The sequence below is a fragment of the Macaca fascicularis genome, chromosome 6 (assembly GCF_037993035.2).
Source record: "Macaca fascicularis isolate 582-1 chromosome 6, T2T-MFA8v1.1".
Taxonomy (NCBI): Eukaryota; Metazoa; Chordata; class Mammalia; order Primates; family Cercopithecidae; genus Macaca; species Macaca fascicularis.
This window is the reverse complement of record NC_088380.1, coordinates 141,026,321-141,041,568: the sequence shown is the minus strand read 5'-3', so window position 1 is coordinate 141,041,568 and position 15,248 is coordinate 141,026,321. Positions and strand designations below refer to the sequence as shown.

Below are 15,248 nucleotides of genomic sequence, written 5' to 3'. Positions count from 1 at the left end.
CCCTGTCTTAAAAAAAGAAGAAAAAAGGAAAAAAAAAAAAAAGGAAAGTATTTTTGTACAGCTATACAATGTGTGTTTTAAGTGGTTTTACAAACGTCAAAAAATTAAAATGCTCACTTCAGCAGCACATATACTAAAATTGGAGCAATACAGAGAAAATTAGCATGGACCCTGTGCTAGGATGACACACAAATTCATGAAGCATTCCATAGTTTTCTAAATGCCCATCAATGATAGACTGGATAAAGAAAATGTGGTACATATACGCCATGAAATACTATGCAGCCATAAAAAGGAACAGGATCATGTCCTCTGCAGGTGCATGGATGGAATTGGAAGCCATTATCCTCAGCAAACTAACACAGGAACAGAAAACCAAACACTGCATGTTCTCACTTACAAGTGGACGCTGAATGATGAGAACACATGGACATATGGAGTGGGGAACAACACACACTGAGGCCTGTTGAGGGGCGGTGGAGGGAGGGAGAGCATCAGGAATAATAGCTAGTGGATACTGGGCTTAATACCTAAGTGATGGGATGATGTGTGCAGGAAACCACCGTGGCATATGTTTACCTATGTAGCAAACCTGCATGTCCTGCACCTATACCCCTGAACTTACAATTAAGTTGAAGAAGGAAAAAAAAAAAAAAGTTGAAACAGAATTTAAAAGATTACAGTAAGCTAAAATTAATTTATTATTGAAGAAAGAAAAATATGTTTTTTGAGACAGGGTCTCGCTCTGCTGCCTAGGCTGACACAGTCATTGCTCACTGCAGCCTCAAACTCCTGGGCTCAGGCTCCCACCTCAGCCTCCCGAGTAGCTGAGCATACTGAGCTATTATTTTTTTATTTTTTGTAGTGACAGGGTCTTGCTATGTTTCCCAGGCAGGTCTTGAACTCCTGGCCTCAAGTGATCCTCCCACCTGGATCTCCCAATGTGCTAGAATTTACAGATGTGAGTCACTGCGCCCAGCCTGAAAGAAAAATTTATTTTATTTTTCTTTTTTATTGAGTATGTGGTTTTTGTTTGTTTTTGATACAGGGTCTCACTTTGTTGCCCAGGCTGGAGTGCAGTGGTGTGATCACAGCTCACTGCATCCTCAACCTTCCAGGCTCAATCCTCCCACCTCCCAGCAGTCCTCCCACCTCAGCCTCCTGAGCAGCTGGGACTACAGGCACGCACCACCAGGCCTGACTAATTTTGGTGTTTTTTTGTAGAGACAGGGTTTTGCTATGTTGCCCACACTGATCTCAAACTCCTGGGGTCAAGCAGTCCTCCTTCCTCAGCCTCCTAAAGTGCTAGGATTACATCATAGGCCACCATACTTAGCCTAAGAAAAAATTTTTAAATAAATTTACTGTAGCCTAAGTGTACAGTTTATAAAATCTATGGTAGTGTACAGCAGTGTCGTAGGCCTTCACACTCACTCACTGCTCACTCACTCACCCGGAGCAACCTGCAGTCCTGCAAGCTCCATTCATGGTGAGTGTCCTATATCTTTCACACTCTTTTTTTGGGGACAGAGTCTCACTCTGTCACCTAGGCTGGAGTGCAATGGCACCATCTTGGCTCACCACAACCTCCACCTCCCGGGTTCAAGCAATTCTCCTGCCTCAGCCTCCTGAGTTGCTGGGATTACAGGCACCTGCCATCATGCCCAGCTAATTTTTGTATTTTTGTAGAGACAGACTTTCACCATGTTGGCCAGGCTGGTCTTGAACTCCTGACCTTAGGTTATCCGCCCGCCTTGGCCTTCCAAAGTGCTGGGATTACAGGTGTGAGCCACCGTGCCTGGCCTACACTGTATTTTTACAGTACCTTTTCTGTGTTTAGATACACAAATATTTATCATTGTGTTACAATTGCCTACAGTATTCAGTATAGTAACATGCTACACAAGTTTGGAGTGTAGGAGCAATAGGCCATACATTACAGCCTAGGTGTATAGTAGGCTGTACCATTGAGGGTTGTGTGAGTATACTCTATGATGTTCCCACAATGATAAAATCACCCCACAATACGTTTCTCAGAATGTATTCCCATCACTGAGCAATGCAAGGATTGTACATACAGAAAAGTGCACCAATCATTAGTTAAATACACAGCTCCTGTGATCACACCTGAGTGACCATCACCTGTGTAATCAGAAACAGAATATCAAAGCCCCCTTTGCCCTCTCCAAGTCACTGCCCCCCGCAAGATAACCAGTATTGTGGCCTCTAACAGCACAGATTAATTTTGCCTATTTGTGAACTTTATGTCAATGGAATCAGATAGTATATACTATTTTTATGTCTGGCTTCTCTTGCTCAATGAGATTTATCCATGTTGTGGAGCATAAAATACTTTTCTCAGTCTCAGAGCTATATTTTATGACTATACCACAATTTATTCATTCCACTGTTGATAGAAATTTGGGTTGTTTCCAGCTTTGACTATTACAAATTGTGCATGTCTTTTGGGACACATATGTATGCCTTTCTGCTGAGAATATGTATTTAAGAATGGAATTGTTAGGCCATACGGTATGCCTATGTTTAACTTTAGAGGTTACTGCTGAATAGTTTTCAGGTTATTTTACCAGGGGGTTAATTTTTTTTTAACAGCACGGGCTGAAACTTCAGGTGATGTTTTTAGAACTACTTATATTGGTGGTGAAAGGCAACATCTCAGCCTATTTCTCAGGCTGCAAATACTTGCCATGCCAACTCTAAAAGAGGTCCAGAAATGCTGCCCATGGAGCCTCTTCTCAGCCCTATTCTTTTTTTTTTTTTTTTAGAGACAGAGTCTCACTCTGTTGCCCAGGCTGGAGTGCAGTGGCGCAATCTCAGCTCACTGCAACCTCCGCCTCCCAGGTTCAAAGTGATTCTCCTGCCCCAGCCTCCCGAGTAGCTGGGATTACAGGCGTGCACCACCACACCTGGCTAATTTTTGTATTTTTTTTTTCCCGAGACGGAGTCTCGCTCTGTCGCCCAGGCTGAAGTGCAGTGGCGCGATCTCGGCTCACTGCAAACTCTGCCTCCCAGGTTTACGCCATTCTCCTGCCTCAGCCTCCCGAGTAGCTGGGACTACAGGCGCCCGCCACCTCGCCCGGCTAGTTTTTTTTGTATTTTTTAGTAGAGACGGGGTTTCACCGTGTTAGCCAGGATGGTCTCCATCTCCTGACCTCGTGATCCACCCGTCTCGGCCTCCCAAAGTGCTGGGATTACAGGCTTGAGCCACCGTGCCCGGCCAATTTTTGTATTTTTAGTAGAGACGGGGTTTCACCATGTTGGCTAGGCTGGTCTCTAAATCCTGACCTCAGGTGATCCAGCGCCTTGGCCTCCCAAAGTGCTGGGATTACAGGCATGAGCCACCACGCCCAGCCTTTCTGAGCCCTACTCTTAATCTGCTCATCAACTCTGCTGAGCTCTGGCTTATTGAGCATGTGTGGGGCCTGCAGAGCACATGCAATACTAGGTCCTTAGCCTGTCCTCAGTGGTGCCTGCGATTTCACAGCCCAAATCAGAACATGGAGTCTGACAACTGAGCAGGATATTTGAAGCTGGGACCATCCTGGGAAGCCAATTTTTCTCTCTCTCTCTCTCTTTTTGTTTTGTTTTGTTTTGTTTTGTTTTTGTTTGTTGAGACAGAGTCTCACTCTATAGCCCAGGCTGGAGTGCAGTGGAGCAATCTCGGCTCACTGCAGCCTCTGCCTCCTGGGCTCAAGTGATCTTCTTGCCTCAGCCTCCCAAATAGTTGGGACTGGTCAAGCTGATCTTGAACTCATGAACTCAAGCCCGCCTCAGCCTCCTAAGGTGCTGGGATTACAGGCATGAGCCACCTCACCTGGCCAAAAAGCCTATTTCTCTCTCTCTTTTTTTTTTTTTTTGAGACCAAGTCTTGCTCTGGTGCCCAGGCTGGAGTGCAACGGCATGATCTCGGCTCACTGCAACCTCCGCCTCCTGGGTTCAAGCTATTCTGCTGTCTCAGCCTCCTAAGTAGCTGGGATTACAGGCATGTGCCACCACACCTGGCTAATTTTTTTGTAGAGACAGGGTTTCACCATATTGCCCAGGCTGGTCTTGAACTCCTGGGGACTCAAGCGATCTGCCCACCTCGGCCTCCCAAAGTGCTGGGATTACAGGCATGAGCCACCTCGCCTGGTCAGGAAGACTATTTTTCTAATAATGGAGGAGAATATTGAGGCTCCAATATGATGCTAACATTATCACATGGTGCTGCAAATATAACCAGTGCTTGGGAAAGCATAGGCACAGAGAAAACAACAACAACAACATAACCCAGCACCCCTGTGCCTGAACAGATCTCTCTACTTGTGCCAAATTCATTCCACCTGTGCAACTGACTTAGCTCAGAACTGCTGGGGGATTGGCAGGCTGTTTTCGGAGAGTGCAGGGAAAATCCCCATCTGGTCCCTTTCTGAGATGCTTCTAATTCGTGGGACCTCATGTCAGTCTCCCTGTCCTAGGTCTTCAACCCCTAGAAGGGACGGAGCTGACTGCATCTCTAATAGAAACTCGCCTCTGTATTTTCCTTGGGAAAGAGAGTGGCTCCCTTAAGGTTTGGGTAATTATTTCCATCAGTTTGAAGGGCGGGACATTAAGGGCAAGAATCATGGTTAGTTTGCTATTCACTGGTGTGAGCGATGAAGGTCAACCAGTACCCATGGCCCCCTTGGGTTCTGGATCGTTGTTGTGAGGGACTGGTTTCCCTGGAGACTGTCTTTGAGGAGTCCTGGGCCAAGAATGGGTAGGGGCTCTCAGCTTCAGTATCACCATGATGCCAGGAAATAGTTATTTATTTCTTTTTTGCTGGGCCTATGCTTACCCAGGAAATATTTCATAATAGACCCATGTTAGTTTCTTCAGCTCCACGTAGACAACAAATGTACTTGACCAGACATCCCTATCAACCGTTGCCCCAGCGATATGATCAGGCTGTTTCCAGGCTGAACCTCCCCAGACTGGCTTCCATGGGCTTATTCCTGAGCTTTGGTGAGGTTGGGGAATGGTAGCAGAGTTCCTTCATCCAGAGACCTGGTCTCTAGATTGCTGCTGAATAGCCCTGGCCATTGGTCAGTTGACCCTCTGTCTTCTCATTTGTATAGTGGGAGGATAGTGGGGGACTTGCCTTACTGCGGGGCTCTGAAGAACTACTGGACCAGAGAGAAGACCCTCTGGTGATTTCATTGTGGACATTCCCAAAGACTTGGCTCTGGGCTGGTGCTTTGACAGGGTGTGTGGGTGAGAACCAATTAGAACATTTTTAGCTGCAAGTGATATAAAACTTATCCAGATTGGTTTAAGCAAAAGAGACCTATTTATGTGTTTGTTTACATAATGGAATTATTCTGGGGCTTCAGGCATAGTTTGATCCAGGGGCTCAAAAATGTCACTGGACCAGGCAATTTTTCACTTCTGCTTTCTTTAGAGTTGCCTTGTTCTCAGACCCTGGTGGCAAGACAGCTGCTGGCAGCTGCTGACGCTCTCACATCTCCAAGTCCAGGAGAAAAAAGAGCATCTTTTTCTGTCCACTTGGATATCTGATATTAGCTCTGCTTGGACCTCATGGCTTGGCTTGGGTCCCATTCCCATCCCTAAACCAACCACCATGCAACTCTGCATGGTGCGTAATGCACTATAAAACTCTGATTGACCAGGCTTGATTCATCTGCGATTCTCACGCCAGGGTATTAATTCCACCTGAAGTACATGAGCTGAAAGTGCAATCCTCCAGCAGTTCTGAGCTAAGTCAGTTACATGGGTGGAATGAATTTGGCACAAGTAGAGAGATCTGTTCAGGCACAAGAGTAGTTCCCCAGGTAAAATTGGGGTGCTATTACCAGAAGAGGGGGAATGGGTACTAAGCAGAGAAACGACAACAGCTATCAACAGGGAACAGTCATGTATGGGCAGGATTCCTCTGGTCTGGGTCTATACAGGACATCAGTGTACTGATGCACAGGATACAGAGAACATAGGACTTACCACCCAACTCCAAGAAAATGTCGAGCTGTCCCAGAAGCCTCCAGATACTGCCCACCCCTCTGAGACCTGGTATTTCATAGTTAATCACCATGTAATCTGGGCACTCTGAATCCACAAGAGTCATCACCCTCTGCCTGGAACAGGGGTCATCTGACCCATGCCTTCTTACTCCCTGAATGTACTGTGTTTTCTTTGAGGGCAAGGACCACAACTTTGTTCTCTTCATATCTGCAGAAACACTTATGAATGAATAAGAATAATCTTTGGCAGGTGTGTAGAGCTTGATATTCTCTCTCTCTCTTTTTTTTTAAGGTATGTAGAGCTTGACATTTTCTTTCTCTCTTTCCTTCCTTCCTTCCTTCCTTCCTTCCTTCCTTCCTTCCTTCCTTCCTTCCTTCCTTCCTTCCAGACAGGGTCTTGCTCTGTTACCCAGGCTGGAGTGCAGTAGCATGATCATTGCTCACTGCAACCTTCAATTCCTGGCCTCAGGTGATCCTCCTGCCTCAGCCTCCCAAAGTGCTGGGATTCCAGGTGTGAGCCATGGCTTCCAGCCCCCAAGCTTAATATATTTTAAAACCTCTTTAACATGTATATCTTATTTGATTCTTCGTTCTTTCTTTTGGCTACCCAGCCCTCTTCCTGTGTTAGGAAATTACCCTCACTCTGAGACAGAGCCCATTTCCCTCTATAGAGGCTGAAAGTGCCATGTATACTCTTTTGCCAGCCTCCCAGTGGCTGGGTAAGGGCACAAGACCTAGGCTCTCACAATCAACCGCACAGGCTCCAGACTAACCCAGGAGCTAGCGACCCCAGGAAGCAAAGAACACAGAGAACCCTCCTTGATGGTTACTGTGGGTGTAGCAGGCTAACCTGCAGAGTCTAGAGCATGGTGTTTGTGATGACCGTGATGGCAGCAAGGCCCTGACTAAACCAGTTCTTCAGTGTGATCTGGGGCCTTGCTCATTGCTGTGTAGTCCCTGGGTCTGCTTTTCTGCTCTGTCCAGAGATTCTCTGAGCTGCCCAATATCTTTATTATTTTTCTCCTTAAGTCAGTTAGTCAGTCTACTTAAGTTAAAAGTCATCTTCTGAGGCCGGGCGCGGTGGTTCAAGCCTGTAATCCCAGCACTTTGGGAGGCCAAGGCGGGCGGATCACAAGGTCAGGAGATCGAGACCACAGTGAAACCCCGTCTCTACTAAAAATACAAAAAATTAGCCGGGCGCGGTGGCGGGCGCCTGTAGTCCTAGCTACTCAGGAGGCTGAGGCAGGAGAATGGCGTGAACCCAGGAGGCGGAGCTTGCAGTGAGCGGAGATCGCGCCACTGCACTCCAGCCTGGGCAACAGCGTGAGACTCCGTCTCAAAAAAAAAAAAAAAAAAAAAAAAAAAGTCATCTTCTGTTACTTGCAGTTAGAAATCCTTGAGGTAGGACAACTTTTTTTTCAGATGAATAAGCTGAGGCTTAGAGATTGGCCCAAGCTCATGCAATGTGATAATTTCTGAGTTAAGACCAGAACCCTGGACTAGGTGGGACAGACTTACAACAGGCAAGTGGGAGCCCAGGCAAGGAAGAACTTTCTCAGAAGGGGAGCTGCCTCACCAGGTGGGAAGCCCCCTCTTACTGGAGGTGTGCCAGCAGGATCTGGGGAGATTTAAGGGAGAGGCCACACAGGGTAACTCCAGTTCTCTTCTTCCTCATGGATTACACATGTCACCATTTGCCCAACCCAGATGACTCTTGGTGAACACAGGACTGTAAAGATGACAACACAACCACTGGTGCTGCAACTTCAAGTTCCCACAATCTCTTTGCCAGCGCTCTATCCCTGGCCCGTGACATAACCGCTGCAAGTCCTGTGTCCCAGAGCAAAGTCATGGTGTTTATGGGCCTCCGTCACTTTAATGAAAAAGCCCCTACACCAAACAAATACAAGCACAGACATTTGCAACTAATTATGGTATTGCTGATCAGTCAAATTTCATTGCAAATTGCATGTTGAAATTGATAGTGGGCGAGTCATGAATAAACCGGTTGTCTGGAAAAGTGACACGGGCACACAGGATGAGATTAATAATTCAATTTAGACCTAGCCAGACACTGAAGAAGAGGAAAAAGCAGATTAACATTGCCCCAAGGTTGCTTGTTTACCCAGGTACTTCTGCCAATATGCCTGGCTTCTAAGGGAAGCCTGTCCTGCTTTAGGATCCTCCCACTTTGGGAGACCGCAGGACACTGAGTATTCCAGGCTTTAATTCTTGGTTTGTAAAATTGCAGTTTTGAGTGGTGTGGGGAGGGGAAGGCTGCCCTTCGTTCCCATCCACTGCTGAGAAGCCCACTCAGAAGACTTTTTGGAGCACAGACACCTCCGGCTGCAGCACACAGCACTCCTGACCTCCCATTTGTAGTTCCTGGGCTTGGGGGAATGTAACCCACCTTAAAAACGCAGGGTGGGTTGCTTAGGTCAGCTATGACTTAAGAAGAGTGAGCCTGGAGAAAGCAGGTGAGGAGCCAGAGTGGCCTTACAAAGCTCTCCACTTGACTGTTCTCCCCATTGAGGTCTCAGAAGGCTATGAAGTCCAGAAGAGAGAGAATCACAGCTTGGTGTGGAGTCTCCGAGATTGATGGCCAGTGTCCTCACAATTGGGGCCCTCAGTGATGTCCTCCTGGAATGCGTTACTGTGCCACTTCACCTGTGGAGGAAGGCAGGAAGAAGACACAGGGCAGGCAGACTACACAGGTGCCAAGGGGCAGGCATTCGTACACTTGTGAGGTACGGAGATGCAGCCACAGTGACCACACCAGGCTGGCTCAGCCAGCCCAGAGTGGAGCATGAACCACCCAGCCCAGTGTCCACTGACCCACTGCCCTCACCCTATAGGCCTGTACGGAGGAAAGGTCTTAATTTTTACCCTCTGGATTGGGGTTCAGAATTCAAATGTCTACCTGAAAGCAGGCCAGTTATGGACAGCGGGGAGTTGGCCAGCTGAAACTGATTGGAAGGGGGCGGCCATGACTCAGCTTCAAGAGACTGGCTAGAAACAATAGGAGTTGGAATTTAGAAGAAGGTTTAGGCCAGGGATATCCAGGTGGAAATTGTCAGCAACTGAATGGCCTTTAAAGCCAGGACTCTGCAGGAGATGATGAAGGGAGTGAGTGTAGATGAGAGACAAGAGGAGGTCCAAGGATTGAGGCTTGGGGGTGAGGGGGTGTCAGCGAGGAGACAGAGAAGAGGCAACTAGAGACGTAGGAGGGAAACTGGAGACAGAGATGCGAGCCTGACACCAGGGAGGAGCGGCCTCTTCCACGCTATGGAGGTGCAAGAAAGGTGAGGTCCGATGATTGCCCGCTGCATCTAACGTGGAGAGTCCTTGAAAGGGCAGTTCTGCTGTAGTGGTGGCGCCCTGATGGGAGCGGGGGGAGAAAAAGAAGCAAGGGAAGAGAGGAGTTGAAGGCAGCAAAGAGTGAATTCTTTCTAGGAGTTATGCCGTAAAGAAGAGAAAAGAAATAGGGTCAAGAGGAGGGCTTTCTTTGAGAAGAATTGCAGCTTTTTTGTGTGCTGACGAAAATGATCCTGGAGAGAGGGAAATTTGACGCTGTGGGTGAGAAGGGGGCTAGGTGTTGGCATGAAGTCTTTGAGTAGGTGGGAGGGGATGGCATCTGGTGCAGGAAAAGGGGCTGCCCTGAAATAGGAGCATGGACGGCTCGTCCGTGTCAGTGGGATGGCAGGCAGAGTGGAGGGCACAGATGCAGGTGGGTGGGGGAGTAGTGGTGGGGCCTGTGGAACTTCTCTTCTGTGCTTCTATTTTCTTAGCAAAATCGGAAGAGGTTGTCAGCTGAGAATGAGGTGGAAGAGGAGGTGTGAAGCAGTCGTCTGGGAGAGGGGGTGTGAATAGGCTTGGAGATGTAGTAGGATTGCTGGGCAGCTGTTAGGGCTCACTCAGGGAGGGTTGTGGTCATTAATTTAAAGTGAGACTGGTCAGCCCAGTTATGAGATTTTCTTCCGTTCTGGTCAGCCTAGGGGTGCACAGGTGGAGGGGGCATAGGGTTGAATTTAACTGAGGTTGTGATTTTGCCAAGTGACTACTGTGGCCACGGGGAGAGTGTAGTATTGGATCATGAACTCTAGGCTGGGTAAGGAGGGAAGGGAGGCACTATGAGGATGAGGAACGGTGAATATTTGCTTGAAGCAGTAGGTTCCAGGAGGAATTGCTGGACTTGGGGTCCTGCGGGTAGTGAGCTGGAGAGCAAGGCAGTGTTTATTGGAGTGTGAGATGCATGAAATTGAGATGATGAAGGGATTACATTGACAGATAATGAGGGGTTCAAAATCTGGCTATGGGAGCAAGAGGCTGAGGTACTGGGGAAGCCAAGATCATGGAGAGGAGGTCTAGGGCCTGAGAGGCAGGTTCATCTACATGAATGCTCACATCAAAAACTGCAGCAAGAGTAGGATAGGAGACAGGGACTGGGAGCCAGGAGCAAACATCCTCAAGGAATGAGGGAAGTGACCCAGGGCTTTGTAAATTACATTACTACAAAAAGGAGGAATAACAGTGATCTTGTCTGACAGCATGACATTCAAATGTGGGTGTTTCTAAAGAGGGTGGCAAACTGTCTAGAAGTGGCACTGAGGAGCAAAATGGGCACCTCCTCACCCCTAGACCCAGGGCCACAAGGGTCACAGAGGGAAAATAGCCACCTCTTAAGAGGCTGCAGAGGGAACAGAATCCACACAAGAGAGGCAGTTTCCATTAAAGCAAGAAAGTGAAGGGGACATTAAGAAATGGGACTGAGAATATGGGACCATACTGGTGAGTTTCAGAGAGTCCCGTGAAAGGATTTCTAGAGATGGGGTAGGGAGATGAGGTCAGAAAAGCAAAATAGAGCATCCAGTAGGGCTTCAAGTCCTGGGGTGCAGGCTACCTGAGTGTTCTGGGCCTCCTGTGGGGACTGATGTGAACAGAGATAAAGGGTCTGAGGGGCCCAAGGCTGGGCTTGTTGGCAAGTGGAGGGGTTTTTCTTTTTTTTTTTTCTTTTTTTTTTTTTTTGAGACGGAGTCTTGCTGTGTCACCCAGGCTGGAGTGCAATGGCCAGATCTCGGCTCACTGCAAGCTCCGCCTCCCGGGTTCACGCCATTCTCCTGCCTCAGCCTCACCTCGCCTTGCTAGTTTTTTTTTTTGTATTTTTTATTAGAGACGGGGTTTCACCGTGTTAGCCAGGATGGTCTCGATCTCCTGACCTCGTGATCTGCCCGTCTCGGCCTCCCAAAGTGCTGGGATTACAGGCTTGAGCCACCGCACCTGGCCAAGTGGAGGGGTTTTTCACTCCTGCTGATGATGGTGCTGTGAAGGTCTGAGGAGGGGCAGTCTTTTTAGAGCAGGTGGGGCTCTGGCTCCCTCCTTATTCCCAGATAGATATGCTAAAACTCAGGCCAGGCTCAGCGGCTCACGCCTGTAATCCCAGCACTCTGGGAGGTCAGGAGATCACCTGAGGTCAGGAGTTCAAGACCAACCTGGCCAACATGGTGAAACCCCGTCTGTTCTAAAAATACAAAATTTAGTCAGGCATCGTAGCACATGCCTGTAATCCCAGTTACTTGGGAGGCTGAGACACGAGAATTACTAGTACCCGGGAGGTGAAGGCTGCAGTGAGCCAAGATTATGCCACTGCACTCCAGCCTGGGTGACAAAGCAAGACTTTGACCCTTGCCCCCACCAAAAAAAAACTCTCTTCACAGAACTAATACTAAGCCACAGACACATCAATGAAAAATAATTGTCCAGAAATAGACTCTCATATGGCATAATAAATCTGTAGTAAACTTGGGCCTCAAAACAGTAGGGATAAGAAACATGACTTTTTTTTTTTTTTTTTTTTTTTTTTTTTTTTAATTTTTGCAGGGACAATTGGTTAACTAACGGGGACAAAATCAATCCAGATCTTTACTTCAGATCTCATACTAAATGAATTCATGCGAATTAAAAACTGTAAAAATGTAGTGTTGGTGTAAAGATAGAACACTCATATATATGGTCAATAGATTTTCAACAAATGCTACCAATGCAATTCAATGGGGAGTGAACAATCTTTCTCCAACAAATAGTGCTGGAACAATTGTATAGCCATATGCAACATAATGAACCTTGACTCTTATGCCAGATACAAAACACTAACTTGATATGGATCATAGGCCTACATGTATGAGCTAAAACTATCAAACTTCTAGAAGGAAACAGCAGAAAATCTTAGTGATCTTGGATTTGGCAAAGACTTCTTAAATAGGCTACAAAGAGCACAAACTATAAAAATCGATAAATTGGGTGTCATCAAAATTAAGAGCTATTATGAAAGGCAAGCCACAGACTGGAAAAAAAAAAAGTTTGTAAAACATATATCTTAAAACTCAATAAAAAGATAACCCAACTGAAAAATGGGCAAAAGACTTGAATATGCACCTCATCAATGAAATATATTTAGATGGCAAATAAATACATGCTCAACACAGTTTGTCATTAGGGAACTACAAATTAAAACTACATGCCCCCTAGAAGGGCTAGAATTTAAAATAACTGACCAGGTTAGGCATGGTGGCTCACGCCTGTAATACCAGCACTTTGGGAGGCCAAGGTGGGTGGATCGCCTAAGGTCAGGAGTTTGAGACAAGCCTGGCCAATATGGTGAAACCCTGTCTCTGCTAAAAATACAAAAATTAGCAGGGTGTGGTGGCATGCACCTGTAATCCCAGCTACTTGGGAGACTGAGGCAGGAGAATCGCTTGAACCCAGGAGGCGGAGGTTTCAGTGAGCCAAAATCATGCCGCTGCACTCCAGGCTGGGCGACAGGGCGAGACTCCATCTCAAAACAAAACAAAAAAAACAATAAAATAACTGACCAAATCAAGTACTGGCAAAGATGGAGTCCAGCAAGGGTACAACAGGAACTCTCTCATATACTGCCCATGAGAATGCAAAATGGAACGACCACTTCGGAAAACAGTTAGGTCATTTCTTAAAAAGATAAATATATACCTATCATACGACCCAGACATTCCATTCCTAGGTATTTACCAAAGAGAAATGAAAGCATGTGTCCACACAAAGATTCGTACACAGTGTTCATAGTAACTTTATTTATAACAGCCCCAAACTGGGAATAATCCAAATGTCTATCAACAAAATAGTGGAAAAACAAACTACCATATATCCAGATAATGGAATACTGTTCAACAACAAAAAGGAATGAACTGCTGTTACATACAACAACATAGATGAGCCTCAAAATAATTAGTATATACTATATAGTTCCATTAATATATGATTCTAGAAAAAAGACCAACCTATAGTGACTGATCAGGTGGCACAAGGAGACACTAGGGGATTATGAGTATATTATGTGAACACAGCAGAATTTAACCTTTCTTCACTTGATAGACATTTATGTTGTTTCCAGTTTGGGCCCTGTGGTAGACACGGAGATGTGTCACCTAGATCCCTCTTCAAGGAAGGATTTGCTGTCCAGTTGTAGGGGGTGTGATCAGCAGAAACCTTCAGATGACAGCTTCTTTGGGGTCCACCTGAGCTGCAGAGAGCTGCCTTGCCCAAATTCATATCCTTTCCAGTGCACCTTGCATCTAGTATCTAATGAAAGCAAATGAATGGAGGCTGGGCCATTTTCATCCAACACAGGACAACTCAGATGCACACTATTTGTGCCAGAGTTCCCTGCCAGCTTGACTTGGGCTTCATTAGGCCTGCATCACAGTTTTAACTTCTGCCCAATCCTGCTTTTTCTCCCTTCCCTTCGTAGATGTTTGTATTAGTCTGTTTGTGTTACTATAAAGGAATCCCTGAGACTGGGTAATTTATTAAGAAAAAGATATAATCCTGAGACCGGATGCTGTGGCTCACACCTGTAATCCCAGCACTTTGCGAGGCCTAGGTGGTCAGATCACCTGAGGTTAGGAGTTCGAGACCAACCTTGCCAACACTGTGAAACTCTGTCTCTACTAAATATGCAAAAATTAGCCCAGCGTGGTGGTGGGTGCCTGTAATCCCAGCTATTCGGGAGGTTGAGGCAGGAGAATCGCTTGAACCCAGGAGAAGGAGTTTGCAGTGAGCTGAGATTGCACCATTGCACTCTAGCCTGGGCAACAAGAGCAAAACTCCGTCTCAAAAAAAAAAAAAAAAAAAAAAAGAAAAGAAAAGAAAAAAGAAAGAAAAGAGGCAGAGGGAAAGGAGCAGGAAAAAAAAAGGAAAAAAAAAAAAGTAGGCTTATTTGGCTCACCATTCTGCAGGCTGTACATGAAGCATGATGCTGCCAGCATCTACTTTATGGAAGGCCCTCTGGAAGCTTCCACTCATGGCGGAAGGCAAAGGGGGAGCAGGTGTGTCACATGGCAAGAGACGGAGCAGGGGAGGAGGAAGTAACAGGTTCCTTTAAGCAACCAGCTTTCCTGTGAACTCATCACCACTCATTACTGCAGTGAGGGCACCAAACCATTCATGAGGGATCAGCCCTGTGACCCGATGCCTCCCACTAGGCCCACCTCCAGCATTGGGGGTCACATTTCAACACGATATTTGAAAGAGACAAATATCCAAACCATATCAATGTTGATCCTTAATAAATATCTTAGGCTGGGCGCGGTGGCTCATGCCTGTAATCCCAGCACTTTGGGAGGCCGAGGCAGGCAGATCACCTGAGGTCAGGAGTTCAAGACCAGCCTGACCAACATGGAGAAACCCCATCTCTACTAAAAATACAAAATTAGCTGGGCGTGGTGGCACATGCCTGTAATCCCAGCTACTAGGGAGGTTGAGGCAGGAGAATCCCTTGAACCTGGGAGGTGGAGGTTGCAGTGAGCCAGGAGCATGCCATTCCACTCTAGCCTGGGCAACAAGGGAAACTCCATCTCAAAAATAAATAAATAAATAAATAATAAAAATAAATAAATCAATAAATATCTGGTACCCCAAACTCTATCCCAGCATGTTTCCTGAGAGCCTGACCTATGACAGGACTACTACGAACAATGCTTCTATGAACATTCTTGTCCATGTTTCCTGATGCACGTAAGCTCACTTTTCTGTAGGATATTTATCTAAGAGCGGAATTGCTGGGGCATAGAGTATGTTATTTTCAGCTTAATTGGATAATGCTGAACTGTATTCTAAAGTAGTTGTACAAGTTTGTATAAATTTACATGAATGAGTGTTTTTGCTAAAACTTGGAATTGTCAAAATTTTAAATTTTGG

The 15,248-nt window shown here is 46.4% G+C and overlaps 1 protein-coding gene and 1 non-coding gene across 2 annotated transcripts in view; one reads left to right on the top strand and one right to left on the bottom strand.

Annotated features, from left to right (window-relative positions):
* Positions 1-15,248, bottom strand: part of JADE2 (jade family PHD finger 2) — a 152,618-nt gene that overhangs the window by 83,889 nt on the left and 53,481 nt on the right. The gene's annotated exons all lie outside the window — the stretch shown is intronic.
* On the top strand, positions 110-216 carry LOC123574191 (U6 spliceosomal RNA). The gene has a single exon (XR_006699088.1). It is a non-coding gene; the product is annotated as a U6 spliceosomal RNA (small nuclear RNA).